Source organism: Prionailurus viverrinus, chromosome D2 (assembly GCF_022837055.1).
Source record: "Prionailurus viverrinus isolate Anna chromosome D2, UM_Priviv_1.0, whole genome shotgun sequence".
NCBI classification, from domain to species: domain Eukaryota; kingdom Metazoa; phylum Chordata; class Mammalia; order Carnivora; family Felidae; genus Prionailurus; species Prionailurus viverrinus.
This window is the reverse complement of record NC_062571.1, coordinates 48,559,377-48,573,744: the sequence shown is the minus strand read 5'-3', so window position 1 is coordinate 48,573,744 and position 14,368 is coordinate 48,559,377. Positions and strand designations below refer to the sequence as shown.

The window sequence follows — 14,368 nt, the reverse complement described above, 5'->3', positions numbered from 1 at the left end:
CTGAATAAAATGGGCAATATATCATGGCCTATGCAAAAGTTGTATGGAAAAAATATAAAATATTCTGAAATACAGCAAGCACCAGAAGTCAGCATGGGGTGCTTGCTGTCATGATAAGGGGTGTCTGTGACACAGTGACTCAAGATGGTGACTGCCCTTCCCCGGTGTCCTGTCACACACCCTTTTTTCTTCTGAGGCTATTCATTCTGACATTTTTTTCTATTCCTAGAGCATCCTTTACCATCCATATGCTATCCAACTCCCAAATTTCTTTCTCTCTCTTGCTTAGATAGATTAGATTTCTCTCTAGAGATTGAGAATTCTGAATATCTCCAGGTGGCCCACCCACCACTACCTCACACTTGCATGTTCCTCAAATTCACCATCAAATTCACCATCCTTCCAGCTAATCAGCTGCCCTTCCTATATCAAAGTGAATGTCTCGACCCGATGTCCCCTTCCCATGACCACCACAATCCATCAGCCACCAGCATGGCGTCGATCCCACCTCCTATCCATCTCCTTGTGATCTGCTCACTTCTCCATCCCCAATACCACTTCCCTGGGTTTAGGCCATTATCACACAGACCTTAGCATTAGCTTTCTGAGCGGTCTCCCCACTGGTCGCCTTCACCAAACCACAGTCACCTTATTAAAACAGAGCTCTACCCTGCACTGTTTCAGTTCCCTTAGCACCACCGTGGGTGCTCCCACCTCTTCTCACCGCACCCATCTGACACTTCAAGTTCTAGCATAATGAGTTTTTCTCAGTACCTCAAACATAGCACATGCTCTTCTCTTCCCTTGGAATTTTTGCCTTGTACTGTACCAAACACTCTTCTCCTCTATCTTCAACTAACTCTTACTTCTTAAGACTCATCTTTGACCATCTCTTCTTCCAGAAAAGCTTCCTTGTCACTATGAGACTGGGTCGGGATACTTCTCTGGATCATGGCACTTACCACACCGAACTGGGTAACTGCCTATTTTCCCGGCCAGCAGTGCACAGAGCAGGAAGAGGGAGGCTGAAGCCTGGAGACCAACGTGCAGGCCGCTGCAGAGTGGAGCCAACCAGGACCGGGACTACAGTTGAGGCGTGGCTGACAGAAGCACAAGGCTTGGGAGAGATCCGGGCAGCATGGAGGGCGTCTCTGTGTTAGGCAGCATTTATGCTCAACGCCTAAAGGCACGCACCATGTAATGGGTGCTTAATATATATTTGTTCCCCAAAAATGAACAAATAAATGAAGACAGAAGATAAAGACATAAGGAAGCAAACAGAAAAACACCTGAATCGAGCTCAGTATAGACTTACTGAGTGAGGCAGGGATGAAGACACAGAGCAAGTGGAGCTGGGCGAGTTTCATTATGAGGGACATGTGGTTTGCAAAGATAAAGGCCAGTGGCTGGCAGAGCAGCATGCCAAAAGCAAGTAAATGAAGAGTATGAGTGTGGAGGTTGGGTCTGAATACCAATTCCAATACTCGCCAACTGCCAACAGGGGAACCCTTGGCAACTCCTCTAACTACTTGGTGTGCTTCATCTATAAAATTAGGACGCAATGATAACACCTAATAGTATTCGAACAAGGATCAAATGAATTCAGAGTTACTATGTGTAAAGTCCTAAGAACAGTGCCTTGCACAGAATAATCATGATATAAATATATGCTACGTTAAGTTAAATAAAATAAATCCTTAGTAGTAGCTCGACCTATTTAGATGCAGTAGAAATCGGTGTGCCTGGGTGGCTCAGTAGGTTGAGCATCTGACTTTGGCTCAGGTCATGATCTCGTGGTTCATGAGTTCAAGCCCCATGTCAGGCTCTGTGCTGACAGTTCAGAGCCTGGAGCCTGCTTCAGATTCTGTGTCTCCCTCTCTCTCTGCCCCTCCCCCATTCATGCTCTGTCTCTCTCTGTCCCAAAAATAAATAAATGTTGAAAAAAAATTAAAAAAAAATAAAACTAGATGCAGTAAAAACGGCCACATGTGAAGTGAATAATTAATGGACGACTGCATACCTCCACTTACTGGAAGATGTATTAACAATATTTACTGTAAAATGTGAAGAATTTTTTTAACTAGAGGTTTAGGTAACACAGCAGAATTGTTTTTATACATGTACACACAATTCATAGTCCATTGGGGAGACTGGTACTTCTGAGCTACACCAAAAAATACAACACCCTATTCCCATCTCCAGTCACGTACAAATCCTAGAAAAAATACAACAAAGTAAAAAAATTTTTTTGAGACAGAGAGAGAGAGAGACAGAGAGACAGAGAGAGGGAAACAGCAAGAAAATCTTAAGCAGGCTCCACACTCAGCACAGAGCCCAACGTGAGTTCCATTCCACAACCCTGGAATCAAGACCTCAGGCGAAATCAAGAGTTGGACGCCCAACCGACTGAGCCACTCAGGCTCACAGCAAAGTAGTTTTTAATATACAGCCAAGCTCAAAAGCCAGAACAAAAAGTTCTCAGGGTCCAAGAGCAAGCAAAAAATGTAAAGTCAAAACATTAGACGAGAGCCTAAAGTCTAAGGAAAGAAACTTGAATATGAATATGAATATGAAACTCTTATATGTTCACAGAGATAAACAAAAATAACATAATGCAAAGACAGGAACTTCTTTTAAAAATTTATGAAATAAAAACATGTAGATATTGACATTATAATCTCGGTGGCACAAGTAGGCCTGGCAGCAGAGAAGGTGAGTGAACAGAAAGACAATGCTGAAGAAATCCCCAGAGTGAGGCACACAGAGACAGACAGACAGGAAGCATGGAAGAAGACAGTGAGCTTTACTCCCAAAAAAGGGAGAACCAAGAAACTGGGGGAAAGGCAATATTTGAGGAAATAATGAATGAGGGTTTTCCAAAAGTGAAGAAAGGCCTGGATCCTCAACTTTTTTTTTTAATGTTTTTTTTTATTTTTGAGAGAGAGACAGAGCACGAGCAAGGGAGGGGCAGAGAGAGAGGGAGACACAATCTGAAGCAGGCTCCAAGCTCTGAACTGTGAGCACAGAGCCCGATGTGGGGCTTGAATCCACGAACCATGAGATCATGATCTGAGCTGACATTGGACACTTAACTAACTGAGCTACCCAGGTGCCCCGTTTCCTCAACTTGAAAAACTGTAACGCACACCTAAATTCCAAGCAGAAATGGAATAAACAAAAACAAAAGCACAACTAACCACATCATCAAAAAATCTCCAATTGGAATACACTGGGGAAGCTGCTCATAGCGTTCACTGCATTCTGTGACATGGCTCTTCCCATCTCTCTGCTACATTATAGGCTCCTCAAAGGGCAGAATTCTTTCCAGTACATTAACATACTGTTAATATCTGCTTGTTGCATAAATGAACAAAAGTATAAATGTGTGCATGGAGTTATATTCATGTGAAAACATTTTTAAGAGGAAACAAAATAATACAGAATAAATATACAAATTCAAGTGTCCATAGGTAAGGCATTTCTCTTTGGACCTGCTTCTTCATTTGTGTAAAATAAAGGAGTCATCTCAATGATGTCAGATATAAAAGCCACTAACAAATATTATAGGATACTATGGCTATAGTATTTTTTTTTTCATTTCTGCATTTAAAAACAAATTTGAGTGGTTTTCAGCAGGGTTACTGACAGAAAAATCTGAAAAATGATCTGCCTCCTAGTTGTTTAATGCAGGTAGGACAGCTGTAAGAGAATAGTGACAACCAACAAACCACAAAGTATGACCTAGACAAATATATTCATGCACTATCCTCATTCAATTTATATGCAACATATTAAAGCCAACTGCAAATGTTATGTTTCATAACCAAACTAGACTCTTGCTTTTACCTATATGACATGGACTCTCACCTAACAAACTCTCACAGGTCATAGGTCAACATCACAGAGGTCTGCTACAGCCATTCTGTGCATTCTTCCATCTCCAGACCTAAATAAGTAAACAGCAAACCATTACCAGTCCAAAACTTGTGTGAGAACTGGCTGGAAAAAGTACGCCTTTAATACAAGAAATAGCTAGAACCAATACTGTTGGCTTTTGACTAAGAATATTTAAAATGGCAGGATCTCAAAATTGTAATTTTATCTGCATTCAAGCTTCAAAATTAATGTATGCAAAAGAAAATGTAATAGTTCAAACTGATCAACTTGTATTCAATATTTGATAACGGTATGCTTTTTTATCTCTAGAAAAACACATGTAAGCTTATTTCTTCATTCTTAAAGAAGACAAGCCTTATAAGGTAGAAAACAATCATTTAGAAAAGAGTTAGTCAGAATTTGTTTCTTAGTGAGTGTGCTACAACTTTCTGCGAGTGCTTGACCAAACTAGGAGTTACAGTGATAGATTTGATTACTAGACAGGAAAAACATGCTAGGAAGGAGATTTTTAAAAAACACTCCAGGGATCAAGGAAAGGCAAACAGATGACAAAAGAAATCCTTGTTTCTAGGTAAGAGAATATTAATCTCTGGGCTCTTGCAGATAATACAGACAGATTATTCAAGAAGTCACACAAATGATCTCACAGAAAGTGATACCGAACCAGAGACAGTAATTTGGGACACTATATTTTAAAGATGTATATTTATCTCTTCATTTAAACACACTTATATAAAGAAACTAGGAATGGTCCAGAAGAGAACAATTAGAATGTTGAGAGACTTAACTTCATAATAAATTAAACAATGATTTTTATGTTGCAGAGTAAGACTGATGGTTCCTGAAGAAAAAAGTAAGACCACCAATAAAAGAAAGCTATAGAGAGCTTGTTCTTAACATTGGATCTCAAATCACTGGTCACCCAAAAAAGAAGGGAACTGCTTTTGGAGGTACAAGGTCAGTGCCATGGGAGATGCCCTAATGGTGCCCCAAGAACAAGCAAACCACAATGATACAGAGCAGGTTCAAGCATTAGACTGGGAGTTGGTTTAGAGGGATCCTGGGAGCATTAAACTGGGAGTTAGGCTAGAATCTGAAGATTCTGGGATGTTAAAACACATACTGTTTTCTCCAGGTTCCCTATATTAAGCTTATATTATTTAAAAGGGAATGACTTATCAAATAGAAAAAAGAGAATAATTAAGAGGTAAAAGTGTAGTGATTATGCCTCAAAATACTTGTTACCAATTGAGAGGTCATCTTTTCAGAATATGTCAGGTAAAGATGAGCACAGTATTGGCTGCCAACATTCATATGTTTTCATAGCAAATATAAATGTGGTTAGACGATCATCATTCTATAAGTGCACGTAAACTTATGCGTAAAAGCAAATGGAATAGCTGTGTGCTTAATTTACTGAAACTAAAGTATATATAAACCACCTTTCCAGTAACATCTTATTAAGATACAAGTGTTTATCAATAGATGTGTAGAAGCATTAAAAAAAAAAAAAAAAGATGAGCATCATCCTGATGCTTCATAGTAAAATTAGAAGCAAGATGTTGAGGCCAATGGGGATAGTAACAAATTGTTTATAAATATATAAAAGAAAATACCACTTTTCTTTTTCCATGGAGCTTACTATTTCAATGTAAGCTAATTGCTGAATTACCTTGATGTGGGCCTGTTCATTCCATCCAGATCAATTTCATGTTAAAGGGGTATGAAAAAGAAAGTTAAAAATGTATTTCCTTTTTTTTTCTTGTAGAGAGAGAAAGAGAAAGAGAGACAGAGAGAGCATATCCCAAGCAGGCTCCGTGCTCAGTGCAGACCCCAATGCAGGGCTCGATCCCATGACCCTGGGATCATGACTTGAGCCAAAATTAATAGTCAGATGCTCAACCGTCTGAGCCACCCAGGCACCCCCAAAAATGTATTTTCTGAACAACCTTGTAATATGTGTTCTAGGAATAATTAGGGTGTGCTTACTCAATGCACTAGTGCTCAAAGCTCTGGTTTGAAGATGACACATGGCGGGGGAGGGGGGCGGGGGGGCAGCGGGCAGGAAAGAAGAGGGCAGAGCATCCACTTTGCTCATCTAGATCATGGCAAAAGTGAGTGATTCCATTGCCAAGCACTTCTTACTATCTCAGCAAAGTCTGCAGCAATGTGGCAGCTTTTTCAACTATGTAAAGATAGTGATTTTTTTCCACAAGAAGTGGCAATAGCAACTTTCTGATTTGTCAGCTGATCTCAGCAGAGCAGTCCAAGGGTGCTGGGATTAACTGTTCCTGGAAACCCAGCTTGCTCCTCCAGCCCTTGAATTACCCTGTAAGCGTCTACTACTTCCCTGTATGAAATCCCTTTCCTCACACTAATTGGAAATAATGCTGTTGCTTACAGTGGACCCTGTTAGTAACAGGCTAAAATGGACATTATTCTTGAAAATAATTTACAAATACTGTCAAATGAAATGTGTATTTCTAAACATTGATTTGTTGGCCAAGTACAAAACTGTCTTTTAGACTTTTAAAAATACATATTAATAATCCTACTTGTGTGCACAGAAGGATATTTTAATCTTTATTTATTTTTGAGAGAGACAGAGTGTGAGCGGGGAGGAACAGAGAGAGAGGGAGACACAGAATCTGAAGCAGGCTCCAGGTTCCAAGCTGTCAGCACAGAGCCCAATGTGGGGCTTGAACTCACGAACTGTGAAAACATGACCTGAGCTGAACTCGGCTGCTCAACCGACTAAGCCACACAGGTGCCCCCAGAAGGATATTTTAAAACAGGCCTGAACACAGGAAAAACATCATATAATGGGAAAATGCAACAGAGGAATGAGAAAAACATGGATTTTTTTTTTAAATGGTGAAATTATTTGCGTGAAAAAGAAAAGAGAACTGGTGAATAAATAGAGAACTGGTGAAGAAATACAGAAAAACCTCAGATTAATCAAATGGAAACGTATGCAAGATATACAATTATGCTGAAATCAGAGAAGAAAAAAAGTCTACAAAAATGTCTACTACCTGATATCTTAACTGAGTTTTTTTTTTTTAATGTTTATTTATTTTTGAGAGAGACAGAGCATGAGCAGGGGAGGGGCAGAGAGAGAGGGAAACAGAATCCAAAGCAGGCTCCAGGATCTGAGCTGTCAGCACAAAGCCCGAGGCAGAGCTTGAACTCACAAACCGCCAAATCATGACTGAGGCTGAAGTCAGATGCTTAACCGACTGAGCCAACCAAGCGTCCCTGAGTTTTAGTTTTAAATAAATTTTTTAAAGTTCAATATGGATCTTATGATCAAAAAGTTGAACAGAGACATGAAAGACATAAAGGATCCAAACCGAACTGAGATGAAAAATACACCAGAAAGATTAACAGGTTAGAGAACAAAAAAGAAAAGATTAATAAACTTACAAACATAGCAATGAGAATTAGCAAAATAAACACAGAAAGAAAATATAAAATTTTAAAAAATTACAAACATAACAATAGATAACTATAAGAGTTAATGTGTGAAATGAAGTCCCCAAAGAAGGGAGGGAACAGAAAAATATATTTCAAATTCAAAGGTAACTGTAAACTCACAGATCCACAAAGCTCAACAAACCCCAGATACATGAAAAAAAAGAAAAAGAAAGGAAGGAAAAAAAAGGAAGCTGAAAAATTCATTACCAGCCAACTCACACTACAAGAAATGTTAAAGTCCCTCACAAAGAGACAATGAACACCAGAAATGTTATTTACAAGGGTAAATAGATATTTTTTAATATTTTAATCTCTTTAAAAATGTTTTAAAATGCTGACACTGTAATTCTGGGGTTCATAACATATATATATGAAAAATGTATGACAACAATACCATGAAAGTCAGGAGGAGAGAAATGAAAGTATACTATTGTAAGGTTTTTATAGTATACGTAAGTATTATCACTTGAAGGTAGCCTGTGATAAGTTAAAAATGTATACTATTATAAACCCTGATAAGAAATAAAAAATAAATTAAATTAAAAATGACTAAAACAAAGTTATAGCTTACAAGCCAACAAAGAATAAAAATCTGGGGCACCTGGTGGCTCAGTCAGTTGAGTGACTGAGTCTTGATTTCAGCTCAGGTCATGATCTCATAGTTTGTGAGATCAAGCCCCACATCTGGCTCTGCACTGACAGAGGCACGGAGACTCTTGGGATTCTCTCTTTCTCCCCCTCTCTCTCCACCCCTACCCCACTTGCACATGCGTGCATGCGCTCTCTCTCAAAAATAGATAAACTTAAAAAAAAGAATAAAAAATTAAATCTTAAAAAATAATTAACAAAGCCTGAAAGAGATGAAAAGGAGAAACAAAGGCAGATGAGACAAATAGAAAATGAATAGGAAGATTTAACCTATCAATAATGTATCAATAATGGCATTAGATATAAATGGCCCAAACATCTAAATAAAGAGCAGAGACTACCACACTGGATAAAAAGACCCAACCACATGCTGCTTATACAAGAGCACTTTAAATATAAAGGCACAAATAGATTAAAAGTAGAAAGACAGAAAAGATGATACCATACTAACACTTATCAAAAGAAAGTTGCAATGCCTGTATTATTATCAAAGTAGATTTCAGAGCAAAAAATATTATCACCACAATAAAAATAATCGTTTCATAATAATAAGGGGTTAATTTATCAAGAAGCTCAAACAATCTTAAGTGTTTATGCATCTAATAACAGAGCATCAAATACATGTAGCAAAACTGGGAAAAATAAGACAAGTCCATAATTACCATCAGCAATTTCATCACTCTTTCAACTAATAGAACAACTAGATTCAAGGATAGAGTAAACTTGGAAAACACTATCAATTTGACCTGACATTTATAGGACACAGCATCCAACAACAGAGGAATACACATTCTTCTAAAGTGTACATAGCACATTTACCAAAAGAGACCATGTTCTGTGCCATAAAACAAGCCTTGATAAATTTTAAAGGATTTAACTTATTTAAAATATGTCCACAGACAAAATGCAATTAAATTAAAAATAAATAAGAGCAAGATCTCGGAAAGTCCAGAAATTTTGAAAATTATATAACATACTTAAAAATACCATGGATCAAAGAAGAAATCAAAAGGAAGTTAGAAAATATTTTGAACTGAATAAAAATGAAACTCAAAGCAAAATTTGCTGGATGCCACAAAAGCAGAAATTAGGAAATTTCTAATTGCTAAATACCTACATTAGAAAATAAGAAAGATCTCAAATAAATAACTTTGGCTTCTACCTTAAGAAGCTAGGAAAAGAAGAGCAAATTAAACTCAAAGGAAACAAAGAAAACAAAATGATGAATATCAAAGCAAAAGCCAAAAAATAAAGAAAAAAGAAAAAAATGACAGAGAAAATCTATGAAAGAATTCTTTGAGTTCACTTAAATTGATAAACCTATGACCAGATGATCAAGAAAAAAGGATAATCGGTGCTACAGGCTGAATGTCTGTGTCTCCCCAAAATTCATATTCATATGTTGAAATCCTAAGGCCCAATGTGGTTGTATTAGGAAGTGGGGGCTTTGCATGCGATTAGGTCAAGATGGAAGAGCTCTTACGCGTGGATTAATGTCCTTATAGAAGTCTTAGAGATATCCCTCACCATTTCTGCCATGTGAGGATATAATGAGATGTCTGCAACCCAGAAGAAAGCCCTCACCCTGGATCATGCGGGCACCTTGATCTGGGACTACAGAACTATGGGAAATAATTTTCTATTGTTTATAAGCCACCAAGTCTGAGGTATTTTGTTATAATAAACCAGAATGGACTAAGACAATAATAAACATTATAAACAATTCTATACCAATAAACAATGAAACTGACCAATTCCATGAAAGACACAAACTATCAAGGTGCATTCAAGAAAAAACAGCTAACTTAAATAGCCTTATATTAAAGACATTGAGACTGTAGTTTAAAACTTTTTCACAAAAAATTTCCAGACCCAGATGGCTTCACTGGTTAATTCTACCAACCTTAAGGAAGAAATAGTAATGCCAACTCTAAACTCTTCTAAAATACTGAAGAGGAGGAAATAATTCCCTAATCATTGAATGAGGCCGGTACTGTTGCTAGGACAAAATCAGACAAAAACATTACAATCAAAGAAAACTATGGACCAATATTCCTTTTGAACACAGATGCAAAAATTCTAGACAAGAATTTTAGCAATTCAAATCCAATAATTTATAAATATATTAATACATTATAACCAAGTATGCTTTATTCCAGAAATGTAGGGTTGGTTTAACATTAAAAAAAAACAAAAACAAAAACAAAAAAACAGCAACCAGGGTACTTTGCCATATTAACAAACTGTGAGGGTTACTTTTATGTGTCAACTTGACTGAGCTAATGGATTCCCAGATAGCTGATAAAACATTATTTCTGGGTGCTTCTATGAAGGCATTTCCAGAAGTTGTTCATATTTCAATGCCCCCAATGCATCATCCAATCCAATGAAGGCCTGAATAAAACAGAAAGATAGAGGAAGAGTGGATTTTCTCTGCTTGTGCTAGAACATCCATCTTATACTGCCCTTGGATATCAGTACTCCTGGTTCTCAGGCCTTCAGACTCCAGCCTTTGGAATCAAACTGAGACTTATATCATCTACTTCCCTGATTCTTGGGCCTTTGGATGTATACTAAATTATACCACCAAACTTCCTGATTCTCCAAGCTGCAAATAACAGCAGCCTGGTCGGATTTCTCAGCCTCCATAATCATGTGAGCCAATTCCCATAATAAATCTCATACCTGTATCTATAGATAAAGATATCCTATTGGTTCTCTCTGGAGATCATTGACAAATACACAAAATAATAAAAACCATTATGATCACCTCAGTAGACTAAACTGTAGGAACTCTTTGGTACATATGACTCCATCCAAACCTCTGCATTAAAAGACTTGAACAAACACTAGTGTAGTTTCTAACTTCCCATGGCTGTATTCCTAGGATGATGATTCCAACCCTGTTAAGTTCCTGCCTGGGAAAACTCAAGATTGCCAAAAGTATTTACTGTTTGTTCCAGCCAATCCCTGAAGACAGAGCCCCTATCTCCCAATCTTTATGGGCGAGTACAAGCCTAACTTGAATAGGCATGAGGTAGCAAACCCAGCTGGCTTAATCACAATGACCAAATTCTCTTCCAGCTTTTTGTAAATTTCTACATCCCTGACTCTACTCAAGCCCCTACTCATTTCCCATTTGTTCCTCCTTTCTACTCCGTCATTATCCTTTTAAAACATCCTAGTCACCTCCACACAAAAAGAAGTGGAGTTCAGTTCACACTGGACTTTCCTCCCTATCACAATAGTTATTACTGAACAAAATCTGCCCTTGCTGCTTTAACTAGAATACAGATTTACCTATGGGGCACCTGAGTGGCTCAGTCAGTTAAGCACCCAACTCTTGATTTTGGCTCGGGTCATGATCTTATGATTCATGGGTTTGAGCCCTGTATCGGGCTCTGTGCTGACAGTGCAGAGCCTGCTTGAGATTCTAGCTCTCTCTGCCACTCCCCAACTTGTGTTGTCTCTCTCAAAATAAATAAATTTTAAAAAAGAGGGGTACCTGGATGGCTCAGTCAGTTAAGCGTCTGACTTCAGCCCAGGTCATGACCTTGCAGTTCCTGAGTTTGAGCCCCACATCGAGACAGAGCCCACTTCAGATCCTCTGTCCCCATCTTTCTCTGCCCTCCCCCACTTGTATGCTTGCTCTCTAAAAATAAACATTAAAAAAAATTAAGAATACAGCTTTATCTTTGATAAGACACAAAAAAACATTTGACAAAACCCATGATCCATTCCTAATCAAACTCTCAGCAAACCAGAAATAGAAGGGAACTTCTTCAACCCAACACAGGGTATCTACTAAAAACATACAGCTAACATCATACTTAATGCTGAAAGAATAAATGCCTTTCTCCTAAGATCAAGAACAACACAAGGATTGGAGGTTTTCACTAGGACCAAAAAGCAGGGAGGCATCCAGGTAGAAAAGGGCAGGGTAAAACTTTATTCACAAATGATACAATTGCCTATGTAGAAAATTTAACGGAATCAAAGCTACTGGAACCTAATAAGTGAGTTTGCCAAAATTGCAAACAAGACACAAGATACAAATATCAATACACAAAAATCAATTTTATTTTTATGTACTAGCAACAAGCAATAAGAAATTAAAATTCTAAAAAACAGCACCATTTACAACAGCATCAAAAATACCAATTAAACAGGGATAAATCTGACAAAAGGTATGTAAGACCTATCTACACACTGAAATCTAGAAAACATTGCTGAGAGAAATTAGATAAGACTTAAAGAGGAGGCATACCTTGTTCATGGGTCAAGACTCAATATTTTTTTTTAATTTTTTTTAATGTTTGTTTATTTTTTGAAAGAGAGAGACAGAGTATGAGTGGGGGAGGGGCAGAGAGGGAGACACAGAATCTTAAGCAGGCTCCAGGCTCTGAGATGTCAGTACAGAGCCCGATGCAGGGCTCAAACTCATGAACCATGAGATCACAGCCTTAACCAAAGTCAGACGCTTAACTGACTGAGCCACCCAGGCGCCCCAAGACTCAATCTTCTTAAGTGTCGGTTTTCCCTCAAAGTGAACTACAGATTCAATAATCCCAATAAAAATCTCAGAAGACTTGTGTGTGTGTGTGTGTGTGTGTGTGTGTAGAAACTGACAATCTGATTCTTAAATTCATATGGAAGTACAAAAAAACTAAAATAGGCAAAACAAGTTTGAAAAAGAACACTATCTGATTTTCAAAAGTTATTAAACTGTAGTGTTTATGACAATGTGGTATTGGTAGAAAGATAGTCAATACATCATTGAAACAGAAGAGAGTCAAGAAATATGCACACACATAATGGGCAACTGATTTAAGATAATGCAATGGAGAAAAGACAGTCCAGTCGATTCAACAAGTGGTACTGGAACAATTGGGCATTCATATATACAGAAAATGATACTAGATATATACCTCATACAATATACAAAAATTAATTCAAAACAGATCTTAGACATATGTGTAAAACCAAAAGTATAAAAGTTCTAAGATGCTATTTGCAACTTTGGGTTAGGTAAAGCTTTCTTAATAGAATACCAAAAGTACAATATGTACAAGGGAAAAAAAGGATAAATTTGACTTCATCAAAATTAAAAAATTTAAAACCAAACTTTAGTCTTCAAAAGACATAGGCAGGAGCATAAAAAGACAATTCAGACATTGGGAGAAAACATTTGTAAAGCACGTATCTGATAAAGGACTTATATCTAGAATACAAAATGCAAAAATAAGAAAAAAAACACCATTTTTTTAAATGGACAAAAGATTTAAAAAGGCTCTTCAACAAAAAAAACGTAAGGATGGTAAATAAGTACATGAAAAGATGCTCAACATCATTACTCGAGGGAAATGCAAATTAAAACCACAATGAGATGCCAGTATACACCTGTTAGATACTAAAATGAAAGACAGCCATAGCAAATGTTAGCAGAGACACAGAAGAACTGGAACTCTCCACATCTAGTAGGAATGTAAAGTGGTGCAATCACTTTTGGAAAACAGTATGGCAGTATCTCAAAAAGTTAAACATACATCTACCATATGATTCCACCCTAGGTATTTACCCAAGGGAAAGGAAATATATGTCCATACGAGGGCTTGTACGAATGTTAGGAGCCTTATTTATAACAACCGCAATCTGGTTAACAATCCAAATGTCCATCAACAGGAGAATGAATAAACAAATTGTAGTATATCCATACGATGAATACTACTCAGCAAGTAAAGGACATAACTACTGATACACACAACTTGGATGAATCTTGAAAGAATTAGCCTTTAAAAAGAGACAAAAAATACGTACAAAGAGACAAAAAGAGTACAAAAAGTATATAACTCCATCTATATAAAACTCTACAAAACACAAACTAATCTAAAGTGAAATAAAGCAGATCAGTGACTGCTTGAGGAAGGGGTTAGAGAAGGGTGGGAGGGAATGATTACAAAGGGCATGAGGAAACTTTTGGGAGTGATGGATACGTTCACAATCTTGCTTGTGAAGGTACTGTACACCTTAAATATGTACTGTTTAGGGGTGCCTGGGTGGTTCGGTTGGTTAAGCATCCGACATCAGCTCAGGTCATGATCTTGCGGTTCATGGTTCGAGCTTCGTATCAGGCTCTGTGCTGACAGCTCAGAGCCTGGAGCCTGCTTCGGATTCTGTGTCTCCCTCTCTCTGCCACTCCCCCACTCATACTCTGTCTCTCTCTGAAAATAAATAAGCTTTAAAGAATAATAATAGTAATAATAATAATAATAATGCATATGTTCTATTTATTGTATGTCAATTTTACCTTAATACAGTTGTCAAAAATGAAATAAGGGGTGCCTGG

General features: G+C 37.5%; 1 protein-coding gene across 8 annotated transcripts in view; it reads right to left on the bottom strand.

Moving 5' to 3' along the window:
• MARCHF8 (membrane associated ring-CH-type finger 8) overlaps positions 1-14,368 on the bottom strand; it is a 130,684-nt gene that overhangs the window by 61,773 nt on the left and 54,543 nt on the right. The window contains exon 1 of one of the 8 annotated variants that reach the window (XM_047825326.1): positions 963-1,046. The exons of the other annotated variants lie outside the window; for them this stretch is intronic. The gene's annotated coding sequence lies outside the window, so the exon portion shown is untranslated. Of the gene's footprint in view, positions 1-962; positions 1,047-14,368 lie in introns of those variants that run through there. 8 annotated transcript variants of the gene reach the window in all.